Below are 17,625 nucleotides of genomic sequence, written 5' to 3'. Positions count from 1 at the left end.
ACTTGTGAGTTTTTAACAGTGAAGTTATCTTTGGGCACTGCATGGTGTCAGGCAGTAAGTAGAACTATTAAAAAGTGCCTGTGATGAAGCCTAAGTAAATTCATAATTATACCACAGAAGCCTAACTCAATCAATAATTTAAATAATTAAGCCTTTCTAAATGACTAACTCTTATAGAGGAACAGTATATAACTATCTGAAAACGTTTTCCAAAATTAATTTAAAGTGCACAACATACTTCAGTTTTAAAAATAACATCTTACCTTTCAAAAAGAAGTTTAAGTTGTCAGTGAAAATGCTCTTGAAATGTACTTCAGGAAGTAGTAGTCAAAATGGCTGTGTTTCTCTCTCTTTCTTTATATATATTCAGGTACATAACCAATCAAATGTCATGAAATAATCGTAGAAAATGAAAGTAACATTTTAATTGGTTGTCAATTCTAACACTTCATGTGTGTTATGGTCATGTAATTTACCTCAGAATATTTAGTCAGGCCTACAGTATAAATGTCTCAATGGAATTCCATCAAATTTGGGTAAATGGTAGGGACTGCTATGTAGTAGGGCTTATTCTATATTTGATGAAAGTGTCTCCAGTGGTTTTTCTGTAAATTACTTTCCCACCTTTTTTAGCAAGCGCTTACCGGTGCGCGCCCGGAACGCGTACCGGCAGAGTTACGGGAGTCCTCCATTTTGTGTTTCGGTAGAATTGAGACACAAGATGGAGGGCAAACAATGTTCGGAATGGGTAGAAGGGGGCACGGTAGACACTTCCTGGCCATCTAAGTTTTCTGAGGGGGGCTTAGGACGCTCATATAGGCAAAAAAAAAAGAAAAAAAATTGTGGGGAGCACCCGGTACGCGCACCGGTAAGCGTACCGGGGAGCGTACTTTGGTGAAAAATAGTGAAAAAGTTGGAAAAAGATAAACGCTTTGAATGATCAGAGGTAGGGTAGCTCTGAAAAGAGCTATTGGGTTTTGTGGCTGATTTAGGTACCTACAAGTAGGTTCCAATGCACAGTCTTAAATTCAGGAGGAATATTCTATTCCCCTCATCTGAGAAGTGCACACCATCTCCTCTGTAGATGTCTTGCATGTTGTAACGCAAGTTATTGTTGTATATTGAACCCATTCTAAAGTCTCTCATGTAAGCAGAAACAGATTTATTCACATGTTTCCGTGCTTTCTCAAATTGTGGACAAAATTGGTTGGAACAGTTCCATTTTTGTCTTTGGCATATATTGGAATATACCAAGGCAGTTTGGGGAAAAAGTGTCATCAATTGATGAAAGGTGTCCTTTAAAAGCATTTCCAGACCAACCCCAGTCACAGTGCCAAAATCATTTCCACCACAGTGCACTATTAAGTGGTCAGGGTTTGGCAGATGTATAAAAAAATTATATTAAAAACATATAAAATATGTTTTTCCTTTAAAAGAAGAATACATTTTACAGCTTTTTTGATATTTGCTATTAAAAAACCATTGAAATTCACTGAAAAAACCATAGGTTATAGACCATATATAGTTAGGAATTAGCATTTACAAAACCTTACCGGTGCGCGTACCGGGTGCTCCCCACAATTTTTTTTCTTTTTTTTTTGCCTATATGAGCGTCCTAAGCCCCCCTCAGAAAACTTAGATGGCCAGGAAGTGTCTACCGTGCCCCCTTCTACCCATTCCGAACATTGTTTGCCCTCCATCTTGTGTCTCAATTCTACCGAAACACAAAATGGAGGACTCCCGTAACTCTGCTGGTACGCGTTCCGGGCGCGCACCGGTAAGCGCTCGCTAAAAAAGGTGGGAAAGTAATTTACAGAAAAACCACTGGAGACACTTATACATCCACCCATTCTTCAATATGTAAAACATGTTAAACTTTACAGAAACACACAGTCACTGGATGATGTCATCAGTGATGTCAAATGAGATGTCATCAGTGATTCATCAGTGATGGCATCAGTGATTTCACTGACCATGTCATGAATGATGTAATATGTGACATCATCAGCAGTGGATTGCGGGTGCGCGATATATAGTTAGTGCAACTAACTATATATGCGAATTTCAATGGTTTTGTGTGAGTAAAATAAGGTTTTGTAAATGCTAATCCCTAACTATATATGGTCTATAACCTATGGTTTTTTCAGTGAATTTTCAAGGTTTTGTAAATGCTAATTCCTAACTATATATGGTCTATAACCTATGGTTTTTTCAGTGAATATATATATATATATATATATATATATATATCACAGCAGAAAACGGCGTACCAACGAGCACTTAGAGGAACAAAGCACGGGAGTCAGGTCAAGGTTCCAAAGCAAAGGGTTTATTAATCCATAAACCTCGTACGAGGTTTATGGATTAATAAACCCTTTGCTTTGGAACCTTGACCTGACTCCCGTGCTTTGTTCCTCTAAGTGCTCGTTGGTACGCCGTTTTCTGCTGTGATATTGTTTCCGGCTGCTCCGCCGGGTACGAGCCACTTCTTTAAGCGTTTGGTTTGCCAGCAGGAGCTTCTTGTAAAGGATATATATATATATATATATATATATATATATATATATATATATATATATATATATATATATATATATATATTTATATTAAAGCTCTGACTTGCCTCGAGTTCTTGGGAAAGAAGAAGCACTCACAGGAGCGGGTTCAAAGTTTATTTCAGGACCCACAGCGACCAGATGCGTTTCGGCATTTGCCTTCTTCGATGGTAGAAGTGCGGGTCTGAGGCAGCCATTTTTTATTACATCATCACATTGCAATGTATGACATAGAAAGAGGACTGACCTCCAAGAGCATGAGCTCCATCTTGGCCTAGGCTTTAGGTCCATATGTATATACATCAGCCGATAATTCCATGCTCTGTCTCTTTCCACAGAAACAGGAAATTAGCGGTTCAACATCATAAACATTAACGATAATAAAAGATTATAGCGCAATGAAAACATTGTGACACCTATAATATAGCCCTGAATCGGCTTTAAAGCCGCTTTCCATGCTCTCTAATTTACAGTCCTTCAGTCTCACCCTGAATGGGTAATGCCAATACACGGTTATTTCATCCTTAATAGCAAAACAGTGCCCCCATATATACAACACACTTTATATGTTTCCTCTATTTTCCCTTTTCCTTTTCCTTTTTCCCTTCTTCTTTTTTTATATATCTTTTTGCTGTTCATTGTTCTCTCCTGTGTCGATCACCTTCCTTCCTACTTTAATTAATTACATGTCATTTTCTGTGATTTCCTCATATATATATATATATATATATATATATATATATATATATATATATAATTTGATATTTTGTACAACTATATTTTGTACATCAATACTTTTTTCTCTAGATATGTTTGTACTTACCTATTTAAGTTTATGGAGTCGATATTTTTTCATTCTATATTGTTACATCAATATTTTTAACTTCAATTTTTTAGCAGTGAACCTCTATACATCAACAGCAAAATGAATTGGAAGGAACCACCACAAAGTTTGTGGGCAGTCCCTCTGCCATACGCCCTGGGGGAATTACTGGCCATCTGCCAGATAATAAATCAAGTCCTAAGCCACTTACAAATTTTGGACTTACATGGACCCTGAAATGGTTCATTTAACCATGCCAGTGACTCTTGAGCAACCACTCAAAACCACTGGCTCCCTATCCAGAAGAGAGGCCAGTTTAAGATGCTCAGAGATGGCCACAAAGCCCTCAACGACCTAGGACCTGCCTACCCCATCCATCGATTGACTTTCCACTAATCCTATAGACCCCTGCACTCCTCTTCACTGGCACACACCCCCTGCATCCGCCTCAGTCTCAGTGGTGGCCTCTGCTTCTACTACTTCGCTGCCAAGTCCTGGCACGTCCTTCCCCTCCAGCTCCATACAGCCCCCTTACTTGAAGCCTTCAGAATACCTGGCTCTTCAATGGGGGCACAGTGCCCAGATACCCCTAGAGATGACAGTGTTGCAGTTTACAAATGCTGATGATTAATTGATTGACTGATTTAAACAGCCAGTCCACATGCATATATGTTAGCCCTGACATCCTTGGTGTGGTATACCTCCAAACGTTTTGCCTTCATGTCTCCTGTTTACTGAATTTGTTTTTTTGTGGCTTTAGGATTAGTTAGACATTGCCACTGTTAACCAGTGATAAAGTGCTTGTGCTCTCTCATTCAAAAATGGTAGAATTGGCCTCCACCAAATTGGCACATTTAATATACTTGTAAGGCCCTAGTAAATTGTACTAAATGTACCCAGGGCCTGTACATTGAATGCTAGTGGTGGTCCTGCAGCACTCATTGTGCCATACACTGATGCAGACTTTTGAAACATGTCTCAGGCCTGCCACTGCAGTTTGCAGTGCAGTTTTAAACTGCCATTTCGACTTGGCAAAATAAGCCTTTTTCAAAGCCTAAACCTTTCTTTTTAAAATGTATAAGTGACCTCTAAGGTAGGCCTTGAAGGCTCATACTGCAGGGGGCATTGTATTTGAAACGCAGGAAATATGTACTTAAGTTTTACATGTCTTTTTAGTGAAAAAAACCTAAAGTCGTTTTTTACTACTGTAAGGCCTATCTCTCCCGTTGACTAACATGGGGTTACCAAAATATTATTCATTAAGTGATAACATTTGAGTGGGAGAAGATAAAAGCTATGCTGTTTCCACTTAAATTAATTGTAATTTAAAATCCTCTTTAATGGTAATGTTGGATTTCAAGTTCCAGTTCTAAAAATGGCACTTTTATAAAGTTGCAAAAACAACATTTGATGGACATAATGCAGAACAATGTCATACATTCACCCTAGTACAGAGATCTGGGCCTAAATCCATCTGCCAAGCCAGGCCCTCCCTGGACTGGAAACAAGCATCCTAGAACCGGTTTTGGGCTTTCAGCCCTCTTCAGCCAGGATAGCTTGATTCCAGTGGCATGGAGAGCACGGGACTCACGTCTGAGCATAGCTGTTCCACTCGAGGTGACAAATGCAAAAACAACAGTTGATGGACAGAATGCAGAACAATGTCATACATTCACCCCAGTACAGAGATCTGCGCCTAAATCCATTGTTTTTTTGCTCACCGTGCCATTCCAGTTTGGACCCAGCCATATGAAAATCAGTCTTGACCCTGTACCTCATGTTAACAGTCCAGCTCGCAGTGCCAAGCAAGGTCCTCCTTAGACTGGAAACAAGCAACCTAGGACCAGTTTCGGGCTTTCAGCCCTCTTCAGCCAGGATAGCTTGATTCCAGTGGCATGGAGAGCACGGGACTCACGTCTGAGGATACCCGTCCCACTCCGGGTGACAAATGCAAAAAACAGTTGATGGACAGAATCCAGAACAATGTCATACATTCACCCCAGTACAAAGATCTGGTCCTAAATCCATTGTTTCTTTGCTGACCATGCCATTCCAGGTTGGACCCAGCCATATGCAAATCAGTCAAACCATTTGCCCCATGGGAACAGTCCAGCCCGATCTGCCAAGTCAGGTCCTCCCTGGACTGGAAACAAGCATCCTAGGACCGGTTTTGGGCTTTCAGCCCTCTTCAGCCAGGATAGCTTGATTCCAGTGGCATGGAGAGCACGGGACTCACGTTCCGTGTTGTCCCTATTGTTTTTTTACTATCTACCTCCAACTACCGGTGGTGGCACTAGGTCATATGGACTGCCAAGTATTCAATTATTCAGATGATACTCAACTGATCCTCCAGATTGACAATTCTTTACAAGCACAGTCTACTGCACAGAATATCCTTAGGTTCACAATGAACTGGATGACTGCTAACTTGCTTAAAGTAAATCAAAACAAGACTGAGGTTCTAGCAATCATCACAGGTGGTAACCCCTGGTCAAACCTCTTTTGGACATAAGAGCTAGGTGCCACCCCTACACCAGTGTCTGTTGTGAAGAGCCCAGGTATTAAACCAAACAGTAAGCCTACACTGACAAAACAGGTGATGACAGTGGTAGGAAATTGCCTAGGCCTTCTGAGGCAACTTTGGAAATTGGTACCCCTGTTATCCTTCTCAACTATGATGTGATGACAGAATTGATTGTGTCACGACTGGACTACGGTAATGCGCTATATATTGGGCTACCAGAGAAGTTGTTAGGGAAGCTTCAGGTAATTGTGAACAATGTGGCAAGACTTATTTTTAACCTCCAAAAGCAATCACATGCCACACTGTAATTGCAACAACTGCACTGGCTTCCATTTAAGCAGAAGTGTAGGTTTAAGGGCCTGTACAGTGCACATAATACCCTGTACGGAGCAGCACCGGATTACATCAAGGACCATCTTGAGAGATATTTGTCGGGACAATGCCTCTGGTTGTCCGGGGCAAATCTGTTGTCTCGTCCACGGCTTGCAAAAGCTACCATGGGTGTACGATCTTCTCAGTATTGATCCCCCAACTGTGGCACAAGCTACCGGAGAATGCGCAAGGGGACACCACTCTCCTTCCATTTAGGAAAAAAAGTGAAGACTTGGGTATTCACACAGGCTTTTAAAAAGATCAGCTCTAAATCAAGGGGCTACAGAGGCAGCTACTGTAGAACGGGTGACCAAGGATTGCTCTCCATAAACTGACTCTCAATTGGTATGATCATGGTATTGGTCTCCCTGACATCAAAAAATATCACAGGGCGATACAAATGACATTTAATATAACATAACAGATTTCCCTGCATCACTTCTACAAGGCTTTCCCGCTTGGGAACACCCACCCTGCGTACATTATACCTGATGCAGATATAATGTGGTGCAGGGCTTTACAAGGTGACGCATCTCCCTAGATGCTTCAAGTGGTAAATGGGTCATAATGTGGTGCATTGTTTTGCCATGTGTCACAAAAAATGATGCAATGGTGGAAATAAAGTTGCTCAAGGGGCTTGTAAGTCTGTCCCATGGTTTAGAGTGGGTGTAGAATCCATGACACTCAGTACGAAGCAGTCAGTACCCTCTCTGTTTGGCCGAAAACTGTGTCCAACTGGATTTGTGGCCACAAGGAAATGGTACAATTCTTTAAATTCAGTGAACAGCCTTAATTTAAGTCCAGTGAAGGTTGTGTTTTTAGCAATTGGGGCCAGATGTAGATAGACATCCTTTTGTGATCTCCTAATCGCAATTCTTTGTGATTTGCTATTGTTTATGTTTATGTTTTTGGAATTTTTATTGCGCACAACTACCCTGGGGTGTCTCTGCGCATGTCAGACTTCCTGGAACAGAGAGCAGCCAGATGATTATTGATTAAATAACCAAGTCTTCAGGAGTTTACGGAAGATGATGAGCGTAGGACTAGTTTTGATGAACAGAGGGAGAAAGTTCCATAGCCTTGGGGTTGCTACTAAGAAATGCCTGTCTCCCCAGGTGATGGTTCTAGTACGTGGGACAGAGAGAAGATGGGTGGAGGAAGAGCGAAGTGATCTTTTTGGTACGTAGATCCGGAAAGCATCCTTGAGAAACCTCGGTCCTGAGTCCTGGATTGCTTTGTAGGCAATACAAAGAGCCTTAAAATGTATCCGACTCTTGACCCTCAGCCAGTGCAGATGACGTAGGCCGAGGAGGTGGGGCAGTGAGCAGGGATGCAAAGCAGAATTCGGGCTGCAGCATTTGGAGCTGATTGTAGTTTGGTGAGAACCTGTTCTTGGGTATTGAGGAGGAGAGCGTTGCCATAATCCATTTTAGATAAAACGAGGGTGGTGATCAGTGTTTTTCCTGCAGCTGGTGGGAGATATGGCAACAGCTTCATAATCTTCCTCAGCATGTAGAAGAAGGATGCGACCACAGCATTCACATGGTGCCTAAATAACAGCTTGTCATCGAACATGACACTGAGGTTTCTGACCCTGGCAACCCGAGTGGAAGGGGAACCCATTTCAATGGGCCACCAAATGGAAGACCATTCCGGTGAAAGGTTGCCAACGGTCATTACCTCGGTCTTGTCCGAATTTAATTTCAAGCAGTTACCTGACATCCATGAGCTAATGGCCGACATCCCCTCCTGGAATCTTGCAGCAACGGCTGGTTCAACCCAACAGCAATTGGGTGTCATCCGCATCGGTGGTTATACGCAGCCCGTGTGCTTTTATAACCCTCGCTAAATTCACCACATATATATTGAATAATGTGGGGCTTAGCGCGGAGCCCTGGGGCACCCGGCACGGAAGGGTGAAGGTAGGTGAGTAGAAGGTGCCCAGTTTCACCGCCTGCGTGCGATTGGCCAGAAATGACACAATGAGGCCCCTGGCAAGATGGGTCACCCTGGCTTGATGACTGCCTTTTTCCAGATTTCAGGATAGATGCCTGTCTGGAGGATGGAATTACACAACTCCGTGAGCGGGGAAGTAATAACCTCAGTGAGAGCGCTCAGTATGGAAGGGGGGCAAGGGTCTAAAGGAGACCCAGATTTAATAGAAATGATGAGCTTACTAATCTGGTCTGTCAAGACAGGTTGGAATTTGGAGAAAATAGGTGTGTGTGAGGGGGACAGGGGAAGGGAGTCAGGTACATCCGAGCCTTTAGGGAGGGAGAAAGATGAATAGATATTAGTAACCTTGGTGGAAAAGAAGGTTGCTACCGCATTACATAGATCTTGAGATGGCTCGATGGGAGGTCCTGTCAGGGGGTTAGAGAGAGTTGACTACTTGAAATAGCTTTCTTGTAGAATTCTGGGCAGATTCAATCTGGGCCTGAAAGACGCTGCTTTTGTGTTTAATGATGAATTTTCTATATAGTGCTAGCACATCTTTGTATGTTTGTTTGTCCGAAAGACTATAGTGCTTGCGCCAGCGCCTTTCTAGATTCCTACAATACTGCCGTTGCAGTCGAAGATCCTCTGTGAACCATTGGGAAGATGGCGTAGCCCGGTTAGAGGTGATGGATTTGACCGGGGCTACTTGATTAATAGCATCCAGAATCCATTTCTGGTACCTGCTTCACAAAAGACTGGGGTGAGGTGATGCGTCGTAAAGAGATCCAGCTAAGATATTGGACAGTAAAGGGTAGTCCAGGTTTTTCCAGGCTCTCGTGCTAATGGGAATACGAGAAGTGGACTGGGGCGGATTGGGGTTATGAGCAAGAATGGTGAATATGACTGCAAGGTGGTCCGACCATACTACGGGAAGAACAGTGACCAGTGAAATATTGGGGTTGTTAGTGAACAAACCGTCAAGCGTGTGACCGGCTTGATGAGTAGGGGCTGCCACTAACTGCTGTAAGCCTACCACAAGTAAATCGGCAATAAGTTGAGAGGTGTCTTTGTCCCCTGCGATTTCCAGATGAAAATTAAAGTCTCCCAAGATGGTATCATCAGAATGGGCTAAGGAAAGTTCCATGAATTCGTCAAGAGCCGATAGCAAATGAGTATGCGGGCCAGGGGGACGATATAAAAGTATTCCTTTGAAAACTTGATTGTAGTTAAGTGTGATGGAAAAAGCACAAGCTTCACAGTCCTGTCGATGAACAGGTTCGATCTTGGAGTGAAAAGCCGCTTTATGAATGATGGCTAAACCACCTCCTCTTCCCGTGGTTCTGTCCTGTCTTATCACACAGAAAGTCTGAACAGAAGTCCGGGCCGGAGGCAGCATCTCCCCAGGATTCAGTTACAAACAGAATGTCCAACTCCTGGCTTTCTATAAATTCCCTGATGTCTAGGCTATGTTTAGGGAGGGAGCGGGCGTTGATAAGCGCCGAGCGAAAATAGCGCTTAGGTAAGGGGCAGATGCCATGAGTAGAAGGCTTAGGACATGGAAGAGCAAAGTTGCAACTTGGGCAAGGAGCAGGGGCGGACACAAGGCAGCTGGGAGGGGGCAAGTGTCGGCACCGCGTGTTAATGATGGATATGTTAAACTCCCGCAGCTGAGAGGAGGTATAGCAGACAGGGATACTGTGGATATCTAAGTGCCCGGGACCAGGGGGGGTGGCTCTGGGCCCAAAACAGGTACGGAAGGGCACAGACGGGCTTGCCTCGCTATTAGGAAATCGCAAAAATTTACATGCAACAGAGTGTTTTACACTGCTTGCAATTCCCAATGGGTCGCAAGGGATGTGCCTTGTTATTATTCATGAACTAGGTCACAATTTGGGGCTCATTGGGAATGGCTAGCAAGGATGGTGACCTGCAGGGGTCAGCAGTCCACCATGTCTGTGATTGCTTTTGAATAAAGCATTATTTGTTTCAATGCAGCTCGTTTTACTTAAAAGAAAACTGGATGCATTTAAAAACAAAATTGAAAATGTTCCTTTTCATTTTTTAAGAGTAGCCTGCTTTTCAAAAATGTTGGCACCCACAATATAAAACGGAGAAGGGGTACCTTGGGAACCCCTTCCTGTTTATGAATGGGTTACACCCACCTTCATGGAGTCCGTAAAGTGTGATTGTTTTGCAACCACATTCCAGTCAAAAAACATTCACACATGCCCCTGCAACTCGCTATTGGGAAGGGATGTCCTAGGCACACCCCTTCCCAATAGCAACTTGCAAAGCAAATTTGTGATTCAGTAATTGCTTACCAAATCACATATAGGGCTTTGTGCATTTAAAATGCATTTTTCTCGTCGCAATTAGCCCAATTCTGTGAATCATGCCATTTGTGAACAGAAAATAGCTTTGGACATCTGCCCCTAAATGCTGCACTGTCTTTGAGATAAAGCCTAAACATTTGTACTTTGCCACTTAAGGTAGCAATACAAACTTAACTTCCATCCCACCAAGCTTTATTCATGTCCTCACGCAGCATCACATATGAAATTGAACACAATATCATCAGTGACATCACTGGTAATGTTACATGTAATTTAGGCTAAATCTGTACATGATTTAGCATTTCACATGAGCAGAACTTTAAGCCAAGGGGCTTATTTAGAATTTGGCAAATAGGATACTGAGAAAACTGAGTCACAAATGTGTGGTATTTCCCATCTGTCATTTTTACAAGTGTGTTATGTCCAATGACACTTGTAATATGGTGTACTGGATAATTGTCCTGTTTGTGAAGTATTCCATCCACCAAACTCTAAATACTGGCAAGCGTCTGTTCTTGAATATCCCCTATGTGGGGTTGAATAAAATGTAAAGCCCATTTGACGCCCGTTTATAAATAGGCAAGTAGAGCTAAATGTGCTTTAATTGCATCTTATGGCAGCGACATGTGGGGGTACACTAATGTGTCTAGTGTCTACAATGCAAGTCCTTGAAAATATTTTTTTAAGAAATGTTGTATGTCTCCCCCATCCTTCGTAATTAGCCATGAGGAACAAAGGATTGGGCACCTAGAGGACATATTAATGGTTCGACCCCTCAACCTGAAACTCTAGTTGTAGAGGACTACCTTATGACTAGTAATGCCTTTGTGGAATGGAGGGCCAATGAGAGAGCATCATTGACCAAGGATAATCCAATCATACAAGCCTATTTACCACTGCACACCACATTTCTAATTGAACCGTACCTCACGTATAACATGCCAGATTTTTACTTTTGAAATGTTTTCGTTTGAACCTAACACTTTATTTATTAACAGTTCCCCATGGCAGCTCTTACAGTGCCCCCCCTGTCCATGTATTTGTAATAATTAGTCAGCCCAGGATACAATGCACTGTATAATGTTTTATACTTTCTAAAAAAACCTAAGAAGGTCATTTATCATACCGCTGTGTACAGAGAAGCACTTTGCACAAGTTCACCCTGCACTTTTTCACTTAATATTATTACCGGATAGATTTACCAGTTTTAATATAGCCCTTTTTTATCTGGTGCTGTCTGCGTGACAAAAATTATATTTGAATCATGGTGTGAAGTTAATATTTTTGTATACAGACTTGGACACAGTTTTAATTGGCATTTTGATTGAGAATGTTTTTATCTGCATTTTACTCATGTTATTTAATAGTTTTTAATACAGAAACAGAATACAAATTATTGACTCACCATTCAAGTTCAAGCTCCAAATGACATTTAAAATCACCACACAGTCCCCTCTTATCAGGAAATTCCAATAGAGGTTCTTGATATAACCTTGTGTTATCTTTGTTAGGACCATACACTATACATACTACCAGTGGTTCACTGACAAAATATCAAAACCACAAATATCGTGGAACATAAATATTGTGACAAAAATATTGAGTACACAACTATTGTTAACCCATACTTATAATGTAAATAACAAAGATATTGGGAACATATATTGTCATACACTAAATACAGAGAAACATCATAATTAGATAAATTGAAACAATATAAACAAAAGTATGAAATTGTAGGAATAATACATATACGATTCCCAGTCCAATCTCTGCAACACCAGGGAAATTGTTGGACTCCCGAGGGGTAAAATTCACTATTTCCATTCCTGTCACTGCAAAAGTAGGGAAAGTGTTGGATTACAGAGGGGTGGTATTTACTATTCCAACTCCATTCTGTTCAACAACAGAGAGAGACTAGTTAACTTCAAACAAATACAATAATTTAGCAACTACAATAAATAACAACAAATACAAATATTTAAATTTAAAATATATAAATATATATTTAAATAAAAAAATATTACAATATGTAATAATTCATAATTCAATACAAATAATAATATTATTAAAATACCACATTATATTTTCACATTTATAACAACCAACAAATATGGTATTTACAATAAAAAGCATAACACAATTAACAAGTAGCATAGTAAATAACACATTTTAAACAATAAATGCATATTTTTATGTTTATTATTACTTAAATACCTTCCTACCCTACAGCTTCATAAAGTAAACAACACTCACCAAAAATATATCTAGGAAATTATAATAATAAAAAAAAATCATAATTGATTATCAATTAAACAATTAACAGCAGTTAACAATGATAAAATAATTGTATTTAATTAACATCATTAGCTCTAGAAACCCAAAAACGTGCACTTTATAAGTCTTCATTACATAATTTACAATAAATTATCAATTAAACAAATAATAACTATTAACTAATAATACATAAATTCTATTTAATGTACTTTCCACCCTTTATCCCTACAAACACAACACACACCTCATGTATAATATATTTGTTTGTTTAATTACACAATTTACATAATTATTAATTACATAATGATCAATAATTACCATTATTAAAATTAATTTCCTTCACAATCTTTAATTTACAAAAACCACACCAATAATATTGATGACCAATTAAATGAATAACACAATTAAATAATTAATACTAATTAAAAACTAGTGCACGCTGGCCTATAAAGCAGTATGCAAGGGCACAGGTTGAGTCTGACCAAATACATCGAAAAAAATATGGAGTGTGTAGGGAGCTTATCGGGGCTGTTCATTGTCTATGAACAAATGTACTCATCAATGTGCCTGGACGGAAAGGCCTGGAGGAACAGAGCAGACCAGTGCAGACAATGGTTGGGGTGTGGTTACTTGGAGCCACTCTTACAACGCATGTTCTCCTCCAAATGTGTGTGTTTCTCTGGTGGTGCAAACACACAGAAATCCTGCCCTATTGGTCTATGGTCAAACGATCCCTTACAAAACTTTCCTAGCCTTCAATAATTTATTAATGGACCTTAATTTAAATATTATTTCATAAATTTAATTCATCTAACCACTGATGCCATAACTGTTGATATCATATAAAACATCAGCAGTGACTTGAAAGAAGGAGAATGACATCTGACTTTTTTGACACACACTAAGGCCCTCATTCTGATGTCGGTGGACCTGCCACTGACAGGTCATCAGTAGCTGGCCCACCAACATCAATTGAGGTGGTCCGACCACAGGATGACGTTCCAGTGTTCGGAGGCATCTGGGGAGGGACCAACCACTTCCATTCTGACAGACTCAAGGAGCTCATCGGGGCAGCAGTGGGACTGTAATCCCTACAGTAGGGCTGATACCTGCTCAGGCACCGCCGTAGGGATTAGATGCACCTTTCCGTCTGCCTTTCAATGAGAGTCCACCTTCCATAGCAAGACAGATGGAAAGGACCCCCATCCCACCTAAGCCTCCGCTATGGGGTCTGGGCATCCATGAACCATGTGGCAGACACTGCATGGTGCCTGGAACATGGTGAATTGATGCTTAAAAATCAGCTGGAATGGAAACATTGATGTTTCTGACCACCCATAGGGTGAATGCATCCTAATTAATAGTCAGGTTGATTCCATCCCGCTACGGTGTTGGTTGGGCACTCATCCGACCCACATCAAAATAGACCCCTTACTTTTGCTATTTCTCTCTTGGTGGTCAAGAGCCCAAAGTCAGTCTTCAGTGTTTAAAAGAGGCGCATGCTCCGAAAGATCTTCCGATGGATCCCCACTGAAACCAGGAAGACGGTCACCCAGGCACTCGTCACCAGCCGACTGGACTTCGGAAACACCCTCTACGCCGGAACCACAACCAAAATTCAGAAAAGACTCCAACGCATCCAGAACGCCTCCACACGACTCGTCCTGGACATCCTCCGACACAGCCACATCTCCGGCCACCTGAGAGACCTGCACTGGCTCACCATCAGCAAGAGGAACACGTTCAGACTCCTCACCCACGCACACAAGGCGCTCCACGACCTGGGCCCCAAGTACCTCAACAACCGCCTGACCTTCTACATGCCCACCCGCCAGCTACGATCGACCAGCCTCGCCGTCGCCACCGTTCCACGCATCCGCAGAGCCACCGCCGGAGGAAGATCCTTCTCCTACCTGGCAGCCAAGACATGGAACTCCCTCCCCATGCACCTTCAGCTAACCCAGGACTATCTCTCCTTCAGGAAGCAACTTAAGACCTGGCTTTTCGAGCAGTAACGGACCCCTCTCCCCCAGCGCCTTGAGACCCTTCCGGGTGAGTAGAGCGCTATATAAATGTCATGATTGATTGATTGATTGATTGATTGATTGATTGATTGATTGAAGAAATTGAGAGGATTTCTGGATGGGGAAGAACGGGTTAAGAAAGCAAAAACAGACTGATAACATTCCGGATCGACCCCAAACAGGCTTTTGTTGGCCACATTGTTAAACATAGTTTTAACTCATTGTTCTGTCTTATCTTAGATGATCTGCATTGTGGGATCAGTAATATAGTCATAGGAGCTCTAGTCCTACTTGGTTTTTTCTCCACCTTTGACATCATTGGCCACTAGCTTCTTCAGACTCTTCAGGAATTTCACTGCTATGGCACAGTTTTAGACTAGCTACAGTCTTTATCTAATCAATCATACAGAATTATTCTTTCTCAATGTGTATCATCTTCAAGACTTGAAACGGGTGTACCCAATGTATCATTATTTCACTCAATTCATTTAAAACGTATATTTTATCTCACACTGAATTGCTCATACATTGGCTGTCTAACTCTATATGTTGGTCGATTACACTCAATTTTCTTCAAGTCTCTCCCAGCATCATTCTTCTGCATTTCATTTCACTTCCTGCCTTGTAGCAGTAAGATGGAGTATGTACTCAAACCTTCTGAAGTTGAATCCATGTAAGACTAATATATTACTGAAATGTTCCACTTTTCCATATTGGAATGCCACATTCATACGATCCCTAAACCAGCCCGTGTTAAACGTATAGGGGTATATCCTCAAGGACTCATCACCGATTTAGCTGCACTTTTCCACCACGAAAGGGGTAATAGATTTAATCGTACTATTCACAAGCCTGTGCTAACAGCCAACATCATCAGTTTACCTACGACAAGGTTGACAACGAAAACTCACTCTAATCATATGCAGAGTAGGCATTCCTGTCCAAAAACACACGATAATACCACTTCGCGATATTCTCAACAACCAGCCAAATCAGCGATGCGGGCCAAAAACAGACGATAATGCACGTTAGCAGCAGGGTCCTAAGACCTGGTTTTTACTAGTCTTAAGTAGGACAAAAACGTGCAGTTGAAGGGGAGCTCAGCCCAGACCAACAGATGCCATGGAGCTACTATTCATGCAGCTTGGAGACCCAAGAGGGCCTCAACACCCACCACCACCACCCCGGGACCACCTCCTCCCTCAGGACCACCACCGAGCCAGTGCAGAACAAGACAGTGGACCTTCCAAAAATGAAGAGACATAAGGCCAGTGGATGTCATTGCCCACTACCGGCTAAAAAGGACAACCATCCTCCGCATCCTGACCCACATTGCCCACAGGCTAACAGTACCAACACAGCGGACAACCAACACCTCTCAGCATACAAAGCTGCTGGCCGTGCTGCACTTGTTGGCCTCTGGTACCTTCCAAACAACGACTCCTCATCCACGCACACAAGGCTCTCCACGACATGGGCCCTAAATACCCCAACAGCCGCCTCACATTCTACACACCCACCCGCCAGCTCCGATCCGCCAGCCTCGCTCTCGCCACCATCCCACGAATTCGCAAAGCCACCGCCGGAGGAAGATCCTTCTCCTACCTGGAGGCCAAGACATGGAACTCCCTCCCCTCCCCCCTACGACTGACCCAGGACCATCTCTCCTTCAGGAAACAACTCAAGACCTGGCTATTCAAGCAGTAGCGTCTCCCCTCCCTCCCAGCGCCTTGAGACCCTAAAGGGTGAGTAGCACGCTATACAAATTACTTGATTTATTGATTGCGACCAATTGGGTGGTCGGCCTCTTGCTCCTTGCGACTAACAGGGTGGTCGACTTCTTCCTCCTTGCAACCAAAGGGGTGGTCGGCTTCTTCCTCCTTGTGACCAACGGGGTGGTCGGCTTCTTCCTCCTCGCGACCAACGGGGTGGTCAGCTTCTTCTTCCTTGTGACCAACGGGGTGGTCGGCATCTTCCTCTTTGTGAGTCTTCCTGCTTCTGGTGGTCTGTGGGACCACTCCTTCTCTTCGCAGTTACATTGCTTTGGCGCGCCTCTGACAGCGCTCTCCTGTCCCTTCTGTGGCTTGCTGCTTTGGATAGCCACAGTTGCTCCTGTTTTGACTTTCTGCACTTTTGGCAGGTTCGTGCGCAAATATCTCTTTATCCACAAGGCTGAGTAGTGCCTTGGCGCCGCTCTGGCGTGGCAGCTTTATTTCATGCTCACTTTATTCCCTTAGCAGTCCTCACATTGTTCCTGTCCAGTGTTGCCTTTCTTTTCTCTCTCTCGTAGTGCTCTTTGTCCCTTCATCATGTTGTGCAGCAAACTGCTGGTCTCGCGTTGTTGCTGCTAGTACTTCCTTTTGGGTAGGACTTGGCTGCTTTGCATATCCAGCTGTGGCACTAGTGTCAGGTAGGTGTGAGGGTTTTTCCGCTGTTGCAGACATGTGTTACCTCCTCTCAGGACTGATTCTTCTGCACTGTGCTTTTGTTTCTGGGTGCAATTTGAAGAATGGCCACACAGTGGCAATGTCTCTATATTTCTTAACCTGAGATCCTTAGCAGGTTTTCAGTGCTGCAGTCCTCAATGTTCACACCTCTCATAGACGGGTTACTTTCTTCGATGGCTGCTACCAGCGTCGATTCACCAGGACCCTTCCAGGCTGTGGGGCAGCTCTCCTGACTGCAGTGAGTGCTTTTGCTTATTTCAGTGCACCTCCGATGGGTGCAACTACAATCAATTGTGTGCCTGCTGCTCTCTTGCAGTCACTCTGCACACTCA

This window comes from Lissotriton vulgaris, chromosome 3_1 (assembly GCF_964263255.1).
Source record: "Lissotriton vulgaris chromosome 3_1, aLisVul1.2, whole genome shotgun sequence".
In the NCBI taxonomy this organism is placed as follows: domain Eukaryota; kingdom Metazoa; phylum Chordata; class Amphibia; order Caudata; family Salamandridae; genus Lissotriton; species Lissotriton vulgaris.
Note: the sequence above shows the minus strand (reverse complement) of the source record.